This window comes from Hipposideros armiger, unplaced genomic scaffold (assembly GCF_001890085.2).
Source record: "Hipposideros armiger isolate ML-2016 unplaced genomic scaffold, ASM189008v1 scaffold_650, whole genome shotgun sequence".
Lineage (NCBI taxonomy): Eukaryota > Metazoa > Chordata > Mammalia > Chiroptera > Hipposideridae > Hipposideros > Hipposideros armiger.
The window spans coordinates 677,405-694,019 of NW_017732000.1; the positions used below are offsets into that span (position 1 = coordinate 677,405).

At 37.4% G+C, this 16,615-nt stretch overlaps 1 protein-coding gene across 3 annotated transcripts in view; it reads left to right on the forward strand.

Annotated features, from left to right (window-relative positions):
• Window positions 1–16,615, forward strand: part of NCOA2 (nuclear receptor coactivator 2) — a 266,118-nt gene that overhangs the window by 90,891 nt on the left and 158,612 nt on the right. For 2 of the 3 annotated variants that reach the window (XM_019625995.1, XM_019626000.1), the window contains exon 2: window positions 4,016–4,072. The gene's annotated coding sequence lies outside the window, so the exon portion shown is untranslated. Of the gene's footprint in view, window positions 1–4,015; window positions 4,073–9,141; window positions 9,219–16,615 lie in introns of all 3 variants that reach the window. The other variant, XM_019625996.1, reaches the window with a different exon arrangement.

A 16,615-nucleotide genomic window follows, 5' to 3' on the forward strand; every position in this document is an offset into this window, starting at 1 on the left:
TGTTGTCTTGGTGTCTGGCTTCTTTCATTTTACACAGTGTTTTTAAGGTTCATTCATGTTGTTGCATATATCAGTGATTCTTTCCTTCTTACTGCTGAGTGGTATTTCATTGTATGAATATACTACATTCTAAAAAAATACATTCTCCAATTGATAGACATTTAAATTGTTTCCAGTTTTTGGCTGTTCAGAACATAACTGCTAGGGATATTTGTGAACAACTCTTTGTGTGGCCGTCTGTCCCCAGAGAAATGAAGACACATCTTGGTGTGAAATTGTCGGGTTATATGGTGAGAAACTTCTAAATTGTTTTCCAAAATGGCCATACCATCATACTTCCCCTCCAGCAAGGGATGTGATATGAGGGTTCTCGTTTCTTCATATCCTGTCAACCCTTTTGATATTTTACTGAAGGTCGAGAATATTTTGTTTTGGTTTTAGTTTCAATTTCCATTTTCTTTTAAGATTTTATTGGAGGATTGGGGGAGGGGAACAGACAAGTTGCTGTCCTTTTGTTCTTCAGTCTAGTTGTGGAGGACGTTGCTTCACTGCCCATGTTGGCACCATCATTGCGCTCTTCCCCATTGAGGCAGGTTGGTTGCCGGCCATTGGACGGCAGCCCCACTGAGCCTACGCCATCGCCGGCGACTTATGGCAGTCCAGCTCCAGGTCGAGCTGTTCAACATCTTAGCTGTAGAGGGCAGTGTCACTGGCCCTCATGTGGGATCTGAACTGGGGTCCTGCTGCTCAGAGCTGGCGTCCCACGCCAACTCTTAACCAACGCGCCACTTGGCTGGCCTAAGTTTTGTTGTTTTAGTTCTCACCTTTAGATCTATGACCGTATCTGCTTTGAGTTAATTTTTGTACATGGTGCAAGGTAAAGGTCGAGGTGTGTCCGTGTCCCCCCGTCCCCCCCCTCCCCCGCTGCCCCCTCTGTATGTATAACCAATTTTGGACACCATTTATTGAAGACTGTCTTTTCCTCATTGAATTACCTTGCCACCTTTATTGAATACGAATTGATATAAATGTGTGGGCCTATTTTCTGTACTCTGTTCTCTTTTACTGTTTATCCTTGCGCCAATACCCCACTCCTGATTACTGTAACTTTATAGTAAGATTTGAAACCAGGTAGTATCTTTTCAACCTTTGATGTAGTTTTAAAGTAGTCCTGGCTCAAAAATTTCTCATGTTTTGTGTCTCTCTGGAGGGTAATGGGCAGATAAAGTTATTAGAACATCCCAGGGAAAGTTATTTCTGCTTGGGGTCAGGTAGGCCTAAAGCTTCCATATTTTTCATCATTTTACTGAGTTACCTGTCTTAGCTAGCAGCATTCAACAGGATTGTATTTGGCAGGATCATAATTATCATACCTACTATGTAACAGGTGCTTTATGTAATTATAAATGTAATACTTCATTTCATACTTCCAAGGTGCTGCAAAGAGGACATTATTATCCTCATTTTGTAGTTGATTCCACAGTAATATTTCCTAGGTCACATACCTAAGCTGCTGCTAGTGATAAGACGGTATTCTCAGCAGCAGTATTGACACGATAAAGTCAGATTTGAAACCTGGTCTGTCTGATGATTGATGCTTAACCCTCGATTCTGTCCTCTGTCCTGTGCTGTCTTCTAATAGTGACCTATTGCATTGTGGAGAGGAGGTATATCTTTTTATTTCATACAGTGGAAATAGTAGTTGGTAAAAAGACAGAAAAAGATGCCTTTTCTTGCAAGATGCCTGCCTTTCCTTGGGTCACTCTGGACAGCCGTCTTCCCCTCTCCCTCCCTTGAAACACATCCCTAAAGGAGCTTTGTGAAAATTCTCAGGACTGATGGAAGCGTAGTGGGGTGTTCATTTCTTACAGAGTTATTGCCTGTACTACTGTTTTAAATGGCTATTATCCCTTAGTAACTTCTAAAACATTTTGTAATTCTGTGTTTAAGTATTTTATTAATTCCTTTTGTTTCAAATGTTACACCAAGATATTTTATTATATCCTGTGGAAATCCTCCCACATCTTCATGTGTCTTTTATCTTCATGTCTCTCTTCTGGATCGTTCTTTAGCATGGGTGCATTGGTCTTTCCCCCTGGTATTATATTAGCACATTAATAAAAACTCACCGAATAGCATAGATCAAGCAGTAATAGTTTAATATCATTCCTACTAATATCACAAGTTTTAGCTCTTGATTGTTTCATAATGTAATGTCCGTGAGCAAATTAGTTGTTGGTATAGAATTATAATAGGCTTAAGTAGGCCAGCGTAATGAATACATTTACCCCGCCAGTGCTGGAAAGAATTGATGGCTCCTATTACATAACACTGTATAGCACGCTCCTGACTGAAGGCCACTGGAGCAGAATCCAACCGCTTTACTTACTGTGATAACTCCTTATTTGCATACAGATTTCCTTTTGTTTTTCATGAATCATCTCTGAGACCCTAGCTGTATTGCATTACATAGGATGATCTCCAGGCTCATTGGGTCCTGGTAAAAAGGCAAAATGCAATTTTTTTCGTTGTCTTTTCCCTTTTAAGACCTAAGATTATGAAATCGGATGTTTTTGGTGCCCTAGAAAAGTGGTAATTTGGATTGAAATTACCATTTACATTACCTTTTTTTCTATAATTAGATTCTGTTTATTATTCTAAAGAGTAAAGGGCCCTTAAAGAGAGTTGATACTGTTTTAAGTTTTACAATTAAACTGAGTGTCATTTATTACTGATTGGTGTCACCTAAAGGAAAAAAAATCGAGTAGCTCAGTTGTAAAAACATTCCTTGAAGCTGTTAAATCTAGTAGTACATAATGGTTAGAAAAAAAAAGACATACTGCTACTAGTAGCGTTCAAGCCATTTTTCTCAGGTCTATAAAATACACAAGAGTAGTAACATTTAACACACACAAACTGTCATGAGCTCATATTGGCTGTGTTCATACGCCTCACCATGCGTCTGGGAAACAAACTTCTTTGGTGCAGTAGAAGTTACCCTCGTGTGGATCAGAGAAAATGCTGCAGGGTCCTTCATTATTAGGCTCTTTGTTCCCAAAGATTCAGGCCCAGAAGAAACTTGGTGAGCAGTTGCCCTCATCATTATCACAGATGTTGAGTTCTGCCTTTTCTTATCCACATTTGCTCTTGCAAATGGTTACAACTATCCTATGTAGCCTCATTTTTACCTCCTTTTACTCGAGACCTTTTTTTTTTTGAGATAAATTATTCAAGTCACTTTTGAACTTCTTTAAACAACTGACTTACCGTATTTCCCCATGTATAAGATGCACCCTTTTTCGAAAAATTTGGGGTCTAAAAACTGGGTGCGTCTTATACAGTGGTTGTAGGGTGTGTTTTTCTTAACTTCCATTTCCCGCAAGTGATGAGGAGTTGTATGAATTTTATGATGAATAAAACTTGAGTTCAATAACTTTATGTAATACATTTTTTTCAAATTTCGGGCCCCAAAATTAAGGTGCATCTTATACACAGGAGCGTCTTATACATGGGGAAATATGGTAGATTTTTATTTCAGTAATCTCAAGCCTCTCTATTGCATATAGGTAAACTATACTTCACAGCAAGCAAAGATGACTGTGTGAAGTTGATTTACTTATTTAGTCAGCAAACACTTACTGCACACTGTGCAGTGTGGAGCTGGGTAGCCCGGGCCTCCTGCTCTTCCACAGCTTTTAGTGCGCGTGATGAGTCAGGCAGCAACAAGAAAGTGTGCTAAGTGTTATGGTGGGCTCTCAACATGTGTAGGGTAGACATTTCATAACTCACAGTGAAGTGTGACCTTACATATTTAATATTATCTTGTACAAATAGAAGTAATACAGCAAGTCTGCTTCTTGATTTACCATGCAATTTAATGGAGAGATGTTATTAACGAGTATTACTTAAATGTTGGTTGTAAAAATCACATCCACTCTAATGGGTTTAACAGGACTCTGAATTTTTTTCCATTCATTCATTCATTCATGTTGGGATTTTTTTGTTTATATTCCAGATTTCTCTTGGATTTGGCTACAAATTTATAGATCTTCTGCACTGTGTACAGGCACAGGTGAGTTACAATGAAGCCTTTCTGTTGAAAGATTTTGATGTTTAAGTAAAATAATGTATTTAAAAATTATTCTTAGCAAAATAATGTGTAAGTAAATATAAAATATAAAAAAACAAATAAAAATGTATTTGTCTACATTTCTGTTTTATCATAAAAAGTCTCTATGAATGTGTTGGAAATGACATTTGAAGGTAAAATGACCATATCTGTTTACCAGTGTGTACTATGTGAAACTGAAGATTACTTGCTCCTATTGGGTAAAGTGAGTTATAATTTCCTAGACTGGCAAAATGTTTACATTCATTTTTATATGTAAATGAAAGAATAGCTGCTGTAGATTTTGGCAGCAAATTTCAGTCTTACGGAGATGGATGTTTTAAATTTAATGAGCAAGCTTTTCTTATCCAACCAGTCTGAAATAGCTTCTCAGTCATTCCTTATCACACAACCTTGATTTATTTTTATCATAGTACTTTATTATTTATCATCTCGCCTCTTAGAATATAAGCTCCATAAACATTGGTACTATTTTTGTCTTGCTAAAAATAAAAACAGTATCCTTACCCATTAGAATTGTGCCTGATAATATAAGAAAGACTGAATAAATGATTGTTAAAGTAATTATTGGGTAATAAATATTAAGAATTTATTTATATTCAGAGTCAATGAACTGTGCATCTATAAATAACAAACCAGACATAGCACCTTACTGATTTCTAAATATGAAATTAATTTATATACTAAAAGTATAAAGCTCTTAAACATTATGAGAAATTACCTGTGTTGAATATTTTGTGTACTCAAATATGCTTAATCAGGGTAGAGTTTAGAGGATAATGCTTCCAATTCTGTATTTATTTTGTCACTTCCCTAGAAGGTTCTCATGATCAAGTCACAGACACACCTGAAGCAAGTGTGAGCTTCTCGCCTCCATACTGGATTATGCTGCCATATTGGATATGTTTTGTGGTATCTTTATAGAGAACAAAGTGGGCTTTAAAATAGTTCAGTTTTTCTCTCAGAGAACTAAATAAATTAAAATTTTACCACTACCTGTCACTGAATACAAAATGTAACATAATTAATTTTCTGTTTCTAGTTTGGGAAAATTTTTCTGCCCGCTCTATTGATGTTTAAATTCATTATCAGAGACAGCTGTAGACATGAGCTGAGCACCCATTTCTTTATACCCTTGGCAGTTTTCTTTAAGTCTTCCAGGATATTGGTTGCTAGTTCTTGTCTCCTGTTTTCTTGTATGTTTTGTTTTTTTATCTCTCTTACTGTCTTTAGGCATTGATCTCTCCTGCCACCATATTTCATTTATAGAAAGATCTAAATCTGACCTTTAGGTTTTTGGGGATGTTTTTTAGTAAAATGTTAGGAATTATACAGCCATTTTTCATTTACACCTAATTTACCAAATGCAGTTTGCAGAGATTGCTTTGATATAATACTAATAACAACGGCCATTACTTACTGCTCTCTTAGTGTGCTAGGTATTATGTAAGTGCTTCTTCAGTTATCTTCAGAATAACAAATAAGGAAATTGAAGCTTAGAGAGGTTAAGTGACTTTTTCAAGGTCATATCAAATAAGTGGCAGTTTGCCACTCTGAAGACCTTGATCTTAACCACTGAGCTCCATTTTCTGCCTAAATAGCCTGGAATATAAGCTTTTTTGTGGTAATAAGTGTAATACAGGAAAATCATATTCATATTTGAGGACTTCAAAATTAATTTAAAAGTCAGACATTATTTTGTTTATATTTCACTAGCAGGCCTCAACTTTTAACCTTTATTTCAAACGATGAAACATGACGACTCATTTGAAATTTAACGACTACTTCCACAATTTAAACTTCCACTCGGCCCTTTCATTTCATACTCACTCTTTGGGGGCAACCCCTTGGGGGAAGCCCCTTGGGTTCCTTTTTATATTATAAACGTAGCATGCTGTGAATCAGCATTCTTTATCTCTTGCAATATTAAAAATTTTAGGTTGCAGGTGTCATCAGTGGTTTGTTACACTTTTCCTACAAATAGCAGGTTGTGTGACATATAGTGACTGTAGAATTACTTAGAACCCTTATCTTGGAAATTGTAATAATTTATATCTCTGGAGGAAATTTTCTAATTATTTAAGAAATGAAGTGCATAGCTTTGAGCTAGAGCAGTTTGTTCAAAGAGAACTTCAGCTTTCCTTATGTAGTTTATTTTCAAGGTTGAGTAGGACGTATTACGTAAAAATATTTTGAGCTTTAAACGTATATAAATTGTGGACAGAGTGTTCTTGAAGGCAGCATTGTTGAATACATCTTAAAATTTAGATGTGAAAATAGGATTAGTTATTCTTCCTCACACTTTCCAAAAGGATTGTACCTGTGAGTGTAAATGCAAATTCCAGATTGGAGTGTATGGAAAGAGAACTCTGTAGTTTGAATTAAAAAGAAAAAAATGTATTTAATAGACCAAACAGTGCTTCTTTATCTATAGCTACATCAGTATTTCCATTCCAGTCTCACATTTTAAGCATTTTTAAAGTTAGCCCATAAACTTTTCTTAGAATTGATAGTCAAAACAGGAGTAAGCATCAGATAAATCTGTTTGACAATAAAGCCTTAAAAGGTTATTTTCTCTTCACTGTGGAAAAGTGAACTCACTGTGGATTCATATATACTTTGGGTTTATTTATTAGTTTGTTTTCTGTATGCTGGAGGATTTGGGGTGGGATGAGTGGGTGAAGAATTGTTCACACATATGAGGTAGAGCCCAATTCTTCAATAATAACATGGAGAGAGAAGTTCCAAAGTTACGGTAAAACATAACATACTTCTTGTGATGCTAGTATACTTGGTTGTTATATACTAAATGCTAAATACTAAAAATTATATTAAGCATATCAAGACATAAAAGAAATTATGTCCATAGGGGATACAGCATTGTTGAAGTACATTTCAAATGAATGTGTATTGCCTGTTGAATTCCCTCTTTGTTTATAGACGTGAAAAGATTTGTGCGTGTAGGTATCTGGCTTAACTGAGAGATGTGTACATTCCCATGAAGACGGGCAGCTTGATTTGAGCTGTACTTCTGAGGTTTTGAGTACTGTCCACTGAAAAGCAGTATTAATCTAAGCAAACAAATAGACTACTTAAACATATATGCTGATATTTAATTGTATTGCGACTTTTGTGGTCATTTCCTTCAAATATCAGCATGGTAGACAGTGTGATCTGGAAAATAACAATGTTAACAGTTGCCAAAATGCCCTCAGTTATTCAAACTAGAATCCTAATCCTAGCCCCACTGGGTAGACCGCTCTGCTCTCAGTATGTAGAATGGACTCAGAACAAAATAGGCTTATTGGTCGGTTGAAATTATCTCCCAGTGGGTGTTAGTGACACAAAGCCACCAGTTAGAAACTATTTGTGTGACAGGCGAGTTTTTAAAACGTTTTTACTGTTCCACTTTCCACCCTTTTTAATGCACACGTTAGTGTAAACAGATTGGCCTAGTTTTCCCCATAAAGCTAAATAATATTCACCACCATTAACCCTCTTTTTCCCCTTCTCACCTTCCCTTTGTGTTCAGGCCATGCCTCCTTCTTTCTGACTCTCCTTCTTTTTAAAAATGTTTATTAATTATATTGTGCTAGCCTGTGCTAAGTGTTGTGGGAAATATAAAGAATAATTAGCAAAAATTATTAAACTGCAAAAGATTATCAGTGCAAGTTTAACTCTGTATGTTCTTGCTTAGTATTTTTACAATGATTTGGGTTTTCTTTTTTTTAAAAATCTGAGCATTGATTTCTGACTTATAGTTCTGTTCCCACTAAAACTCTTAATCTATCCACATGAGTAGAGGTTAAGGCAATAGCAACAACAAAAGCTGTCTGCCGTAAGTAAATGTTTGTGTATATGGAGTGACTAGTGGCTTCAGAGGGTGCTTCTGGGAAGGCACACGCCTGAGACTAGGTGTGTTGTGCTTAGTGAGGTGGAGAGTATCAGAGCCCAGGCAGCCTTCACTTAGGATGGTGGCCTTTCCATTTCCATAGGTACTGACCAGCAAAGTGATGTTTGCTAGCAAGCATAGTGCACTGCTGAAAAATGTTCTGAGATCTAAGAGCCCCTGATGTTTTGGCTAGTCCAAATTCCGGAATAGCAAACTTTCGAATTACAGACAGCAATTTTAAAACATTGAAAAATAAAATCCATAAGGGTGTTTCTTGGATTCTAAGAGTTGAGGTTCATTCAGTTGAGAGCTATTTTACTGTGAGAGTACCATTTATTTTTTTCATTGAAAGTTTCTGAGTATGACCTCGGCTGGCATAGCTGATATATTCGTTGGAAATAGTTAAAATTAAAAGTAGCAGCAGCCTATATCTTGTATAGGTCTTTTGAGTTAGCGAGTCTTCGAGGAAGGAGGGAGGCGGCCCTGGAGTCAGACTCCTCCGAGAAAGTCAAGTAGACCCTGGCTTCTCAGCTGTGCCTTTCTGCGCTTCCTACAGACAGGTGTCTGCGTGCATGACACGGGACAAGTGGCTGGCAGATGGCTAAGAAAATGTGCATCTTCCTGCCTTTTTCTGTTGCTGGCCTTTAGATTTCAATTCAAACTTGTATATTTTCCTTATCTGGAGAGTAGAGTAGTTAGCGTTAAGGAGAAGGTCTCTGATAAGCAGAATTTCCCACAAGAGCTACCATAGTAACTATAGAAAAAAAAATACATGGCACTTGATTTGGGGTCAGTTAGTGGGATTTTTAACTATGCCGTTCACTTTCACTTTGGAAGGAAAGTGACAGATATATGTTCTTTTCTCGGCAGGTGTTGAAGTTGAGTCAGTTGACCTTACCAGAATCTCCTTCAAGTTAAAATTGCAAATAAAATCAGGCTGCTTCCATGAAACATCTCATAGTTTATTTTTGAAGCTCAAATCATTTATGTCATTTCCCACTGTTTACAACATCTAAATGTACGGGATAAATTAGGCATTTATTTATAAAATTATCCACATCCATAACATTAATTAAGTAGGTTTTCTTTTTCTTTTTTTCCTGTCATTCTTTGGCACTAGGATATAGATGTTTCCATTGGGACTTCTGTTGCTAACTTGAAACGCAGAAAAACTGGAGGAACGTGGAGAATTTAACAGTAAATTTTGCAAATTGTGATTTTAATCTAATTCCATGCATTAGTTTGTCTAAGCACTGTTTGCTACTTCATGAATGATTCATGGGTGTCTAAGATCAATGGAAATGATTTGCCCTAGTCACAGCTATACCACTGCCTTACCAACCAAAAAGAGCAAAGGGAGAGTAAGTCGTACGTAGCATTTAGTAATGGCTAAACAGAATTTAACCATATACTATGAATGTATGTAGTCCAGTTTTGGAGGATGTGTTCAGCACATGTCTCCTTGCGAGGTTGATTTTTATGGTGCCATAGTCTATAGAATTGTTTGCCTTCACTGTTCATTTGAAGTATTCAAAAAGACTGAATTGATTTAGAGTTCAATAATTTGAGGAATTTGCTTTTTTTTAACCAACAGTTCTGCCTTTTGGGTGCCAGTTACATAAATTCCATGAGCAGAAATCCCACTTTTGAAATTTTGTGATCTGAGCCTAAAGGACCGAAAATTTGTTACCTATAATATCGCAGAATTGGAGCACCGTTTTATTGTACCCCTTGAGAAGTGAAAAGGACCGAAAAAGCAGGAGTGTGATGGGCCAGGGTGAACTTCAGTGGAAAAAGGTGTGGGGAAGCTTGTAAAAGACCTGCCGATGCCTATGTTCATATACTGAGACTGTTAAGTCTTTACCTAAACTATAAAAAAGAAAATCTTTAAAGAAACAACTGTATCATAATTATTGAACTGGTGGTTTAAATTAGAATAGACAGAACAGGGGTCAGAAGGAAATAGTTGCTCTTCCAGTTTCTTTCAATTCTTTGTCATTAAAAAAACCTATTTGATCTAGATTTCTAATTCTTCCTTTTTATATGGCAGTTTTATTACAGTCCAGAAGATAAGCTTCTGTTTCCTAGGTTATAAGATAGATAGAGTGTGAAAATAGAAGATAGTTTTGAACTAATGTATTTTGAGAACAATATGGTGGTTACTTGTGCTATTGTATTTGAATAGAATAGAGATGTAAAATTCCTTTAACTTACATTAGACAAATTAGGTTGGTTTCATGAGTCTTATTAATATATAATAATAGATTTTATTAACCCAGTGGAATCTAGATTTCAGATGTTTTTTGAAACTAGGTGCTTTGTAACATTTAGGTTTTCTCTAATCTGGAAGTTAGGTAGGTGTTTAATGTTGCTGCTGCCTCAAAATATCTACAAAGTTTCATAAAATCTTTATTGTCTAACACGAAAGTTATTACTTCTTTGAACTTGTTCGCTGACATATTTATATTATATGTCACGGTCAGGTTCAAACTTTCTCTTTAAAGTACCTTTTGAAAATATACAATGGTAGCGTTTTATAAAATACTGCTATCTTTTATTTTTATGTTAACTTATCTTAAATGCCAGTGCATATTGCTTTAAACCCGAATGTGGACTCACTATATTTGTGCATTTCTCATCTTATTTTTTCCACCTTAGTTTTAAAAGGAAAAAACAAAACAAAAACCAAACAAACAAAAACCTCTCTCCTTCCACACCCCAGTGGCTCATCACTAAAGCTGTTCAGCCCGAGACCCAAGTGCTGCCTGTGGCGCTCGAGTCCCCACAGACCTTTTGCCGTGGCGGCCGTCCTCGAGTCCCCATGGAGCCTGGGACACCAGGAGTCATGTACTTGCTTCTTGGCCTGTTCTCATTGTAGGGATAGGAAATAAGAGGCATTTATTATTGATTTATCCCAATACATTTTATATCTTTGTCTTATTGTGATATTTCTATTTCAGTGATCCTTTTAATTAAACCCATTATTTTTTACTGAGGTCTCTCTTGTTTAAGGGTCCTCTTTCCTACTAAGTTTCAAAAGCTGATTATGAAAATAACATACCTGATCATTTGTTTTTGTACATGAGGTTCCATGAGGTGTAAGCAAAGGTTTCACAGCATTTTGAAGCAGACATATAGGTTAGCTTGAGGAGTAGAGAGAGAAAAGGAAAAACAAACATTTACTATTACTTTTGGCAAGACCTGGTTCTTGGCCTTTCCATGTGTCGTATCAGTTTAAACTCTGAATAAATTCTTTGTGCTAGAATGTGAAGTTTGTTCTGATGATGTCTAAATTCTCTTTGATTTGAAGTTGAGAATAAACCACATTTTATTTTCAAAGCATTCAAATTTTATATCCTGGGCCATAATGTATATACTGAAACAGAACTTTGTGTCTTTCAACTCATCTGCTTTTAATTGAAACTTGTAACAATTCAAAGGCATTTTGTGCTGCCTTCTATACTAGTTAAGTGGGGAAAATGATTCTGATCTTGGAAAAGGAAAGGTTTGATTAACTGATCCCATCAGATTCTACAAAATGAGCTTTGTCAGAAGGAAGTGCTCAAAAGATGTAAATCAAGGATTTGAAGGAAATTCAGTTAGAAGCATCCTACTTCATTAACATTTTTTCCCGTATGTAGAGCAACATGTCAGTTAATGTTTTGTTTTTTCATTGTTTTATTCACAGAACATTTTTAATGTTCTAGCTGCCCGTATATGCAACATGTAACTGTCCGGCATCAATGTCATCACGTATATGCATTTGTTTTATTTAAAAACATTACTGTATTACCAAAGATGAATAATCATGATGGGACCTCAAACAGGTAGAAAGTAGGACATGAACACAAATTAAGACATGTTTAAGTCATCTATTGAATTAAATGTACAGTTTACTTATATTGATTAAAATCATAGTTATGGGCCAATCGGTGATGTGGTTTCAATACAGAGACATGAGTATGGAACCAAGTATTTCCAACACAGATCCTGTTTCAGTCATAGCACAAAGGGAATAGAAAGTTCTTGGAACTGAAAGATCGTTGATAATTGCTAGCATGCACATTGTGCTTATCAAGTAGTGTTCTAAGCTCTTCTCATAATAATCCACATAACCCTCAAGAAAAAAAAACACCCTATGAAGTAGCTGCTATTATGCTCTCATTTTTGAAATAGGGAAGGGAAGGCCCTGAAAGTTTCAGTTACCTGCCCAGTGATGTGCACCTAATTTAATTATCCACTTAGAGACAGAACTGGGATTCAAACCCAATCTGTCTGTCATTGGGAGTGTTTTGCCTGTGAAAGTGTGTTCTCTTTAAAACTAAAAAAAATAAAACTAGACCATCAAAGTAAAAAAAAAAAAAAAACGACCGCAATTTAGTAATATCAAAATAAAGTATCAGGCTAACCTTCTGAGTGTGGGTGAGGCTGTGACAAAGCCGAACACTGTTGGCTGTCTCTTTCCTCACAGTGAGGGCGTGCGGGCTCTTCTCATGTGGCCACCAGCAAACCTGACAGCCTGTAGGTACTAAGTTGTGTATCATGCCAGGAGTGGCTCCCTGACGGATGAATTAAGAAAGGAAAATGCAGATCACAGAAATGATGGGAAGCCGTTCTTTGGCTTCGAATGAGTTTATACGGATAATTCATTCAGTGAGATTTGTGTTTACATGTTCTAGTAACACTAGTGATTTTGTTTTGAAGGATGGAAAAGGGGCCTACCCCACTTTCTTTTTCATGTTCCTCTTTTTAAAAATAACTTCAGAAGTTTCCCTCAATTATGTTAAAAAAAAATCTTTAAAAGGATTTCCCTGGAATTCCCATAAGAAGAAGTCCTATGATATTTGCACACAAAGAGAAGAAAATGTTTGATTCCAAAAAAAATTTCAGTTTTTATTTAGCAAAAAATTGTGTTTCTACATTTATAAGAGTAACTAGAGAATCCTTTTAAATTAGGTTTAAAAACTTAATTTAAATTGAAGGACAATTTGTATTTCATGTTGATTATTCATATAATCACGATCTACGGTTTACAAATGTTAAAAAATTAGGCCACAATCCCTCTCACATTTTCTCTACTTTTTTTTTTTTTTTTTTACATAGAGGAAATTATAGCTGCTCTATAGGATCAGTACATGGTTTTTAGTTGCTTATGAGTTTTTGTGATATAATTAACAGTATTCATCATAAACACAAAGAGGTTTAATTACCACCTCAAATGTATTCACAGCTTCCATTTTCCTTTTCTCTTAAAGCTGTTTTTAAGCCTATACATAATAAAGTTATGATTTAATTAATGCTGTGAAATATGCTTTTAGTGTTTTAATAATTCATATCTAAGAAGGAAGCTCTTTTTACATACCTACATTCTGCTAGTCCTTAATATGCATTTTATTTCATCAAATTCTTACTATCAGCTTGCAGAGAATTATCCCCATTTTATAGATGAAAACACTGAGGCTCATAGAGATGACTCAAAGTCATATAGTGAGGTAGGTTACTCTAGAATTTGAACCGGGGGCTGTATATTTCCCAAGTCTTGTCTCTTTCTAGTATAACATAGGGCCTCCTTTAGTGATGCAAGTGAAATTTCTTGATTAGGAAAAAGCCCTGATTTGTTTTTCATTTGCCAGCCAGCTGACAGTTTTTCAATTTCGTCTGTATTCATTTTTGGAGCAGTTATTGCATGTACAGTAAAGTAGGAACATTTAAGTTATACAGAAGCAATATGCATGGCCTTCGATCCATGCTCATCTCACAACGTAGTAAAGAAATGGCAGATAAACATTAAGTCACCTAAATGGGATTATAAAACAATGTATTGGGCTGGCCGAGTGGCACATTGGTTAAGAGTTCGCTTGGGACGCCAGCTCTGAGCAGCAGGGCTCCAGTTCGGATCCCATATGAGGGCCAGTGACACTGCCCTCTACAGCTAAGATGCTGAACAACAGCTCAACCTGGAGCTGGGCTGCCGTGAGTCGCTGGTGACGACGTAGGCTGCAGCGGGGCTGCAGTGAGCCGCCATAAGCTACCGTGAGTGGCTGGCAGCGTGAGCCGCTGTGAGCGGCCGTCCAATGGCCGGTGAGCGACTGCCTCACCCGGGAAGAGCGCAATGATGATGCCAACATGGGCCAGTGAAGCGACGTCCTCCACAACTAGAATGAAGAACGAAAAAGGACAGCAGCTTGTCTGTTCTCCTTCCCCGATTCCCCAATAAAAATCTAAAAAGAAAAAGAAAAAAAAAACCCAATGTAGTAACAAATGTAAAATAATGTATTGTGGTAGGTATGCAGAGTGGGAAGGGTACTGGCCACTGGGCCTACTGCTTTCTGTCACTTGATGCTCTTGACCTGTGGTTACCTTGCTATGCAGTCCACAACCCTACTGTGTGTTCTAGGTCATTACAACAGGAATAGGTAGAAATGAAACCCAGAAATACGGGGTAGCTTTTGGTGATGGAATTCAGGTGCCACAAAGACAGAAAAAAAACTGCTGGTTACAATTTTGTCTGAAAGTGCCTTGATTATGTGGGTCGTTCATGGTGACTCTTAACATTCCAAACCTAGTCTAACTAGATTGTAAATTTCCCTGCAAAACGATAGGGAGGAACCCTTAACATTTGGGTTTATATAAAACACTAAGTAAATTCTTAATGATTCTATTTTCCCTACTAGAGTTTAATCAATTATATCTGGTATAGTCTCTAATTGAAGAAGTATAAAAAGTGGTTAAACTAAATTCTTATAAATATAAGGCTATTATAAGAATATGCCCTTTTTATAACTAATCAGTTGCAGAAAAAAATAGAAAAGGTCCAGTTTTATTGAACATCTGACATAAAGCCTACCTCGAGGCCCCTTTATTCTTGATACCAACTTGAATCTATTCTTCCACTTCAAAGTCTACTTCCTGACTTCCCTAAGACATCTTTTCTGTTTCTGCTTTGTGGTTTCCTTGTATTGAAATAATTCACATAAAGCACTTCGTACAATGCTTGTCCCTTAGGAAATTGTTTTTAAAAATTAGCTTTCATCTTCCTCATTCACTTCCCTCTCTTCATCATTTGCTTCTAGTCCTCATATCCAGTTCCCTTCCTAGTCTAAGTTGAGTTATAGTTCTGAACATTTCAGGTCAACAACTCAGCAGCAGTTTCCAGCTGAACCTCTTGTCCGGGCCACATGCTCTACGCTTTGTCGCTGTCTTTTTTTTCTCCTGCTTTTTCTCATCCATTTTGTGCCTTTAAAGTCTTAAGTTTTACCGCCACAGGGCAGATACAAAGCTTCTTTCCTGAGTACAAACCAATACGTTGAAATCATTTATAACACACACACACACACCGCAGTACATTAGTATTTTAGAAAACCGGACGCTGGATTCACTCCGGATGGTCACTGCACATCAGAAGCGGATCCTATCACTTGGGTTTAATATTATACCAAACCCTGAGTTTCGTATTCCTACATGCTGCATGAAATTGGTCCATAACCAAACCTAATCCTTCAGTCTTATGAAGTTGACTCCTTAGAAAACAAATGCATTTTGATGCCCAGTCATAGGATAACACAGGTAAATGGTTCCTGATGTGTTGTCCTGTACTCTTGACTGCCCCAAAAGAAACCCAGCACAAACCCGATGGAGCAAAACTGGAATTGATTTCCTCATGTAAGGCGGAAGTTGAAGGCCACAACTGCTCTGGGCACGTCTGAATGGGAAGATTTAAACGATGTCACCAGAGCTCCCTCTCTTTCTTTAGTCTCCACTTTCGTCTGTGTTGGCTTCTTATATGATGGCAGAGAAGGCTCTCAGCAGCCCTGGCTTACGTAACCCTAACAGCCAGTGTGTCCCTTTAAAGGAGCACTTCCTCTCTGATAGCTCTGGCGAAAATCACCGGCACGACTCACTGGCCCACATTTTATTACCTGCCCATTTCTGAACCAATCCTGCCCAGGGACCTGGCGGACAGAACTAGCATTTTGGCTAGTCCCTGGTCACGCTACGGCTGTGTGGAAGGGCAAATGTCAGTTCTGTTGGGAGCCATAGAACCTGACCATGGAGGGATGCTTATCAGAGACAGGGAGCCAAGATGAAGGTTTGTGTCGCTTCACCAGTTTTGCTTTTCAAGCCCAGAGCCTCGAAAAGTTCTACCCACTCATAGGAATTTTGCAGGTATGCCAGTAAGTAACATTTTCTCGTCAAAGCCGCAAAAATGTGTTGCGAGTCCGCTCCATGCCATTCATTGAACTGGATCCGCTAGCTATGAGAAAAGACGAGTTTTGCTCACTTGGAGCTAATGCTAGCATGGAGATGATGGCATATAGAAAGGTAGAGGATAAACGTTCTGTGGCTAAGGGAGGCACCCCCCCCCCAGGGGGAGGCGGGGGCAGTTCCAGGCAGACAGGGCAGCATGTGCAAAGGCCCAGTGGTGAGAGTAACTGAAGTAGCTCCTCACAGGGCCAGCGGAAGCAGTCAGAGATCAGGATCATCATGGAGGTTAGTGCGACCAGGTCACCCGAGAGTCTTTTACTTTACTCTTGAGTACCACGGGGATCCACTGAAGAAGGAGTTGCAGGGAAATGAAATGATGAAACTTGTAC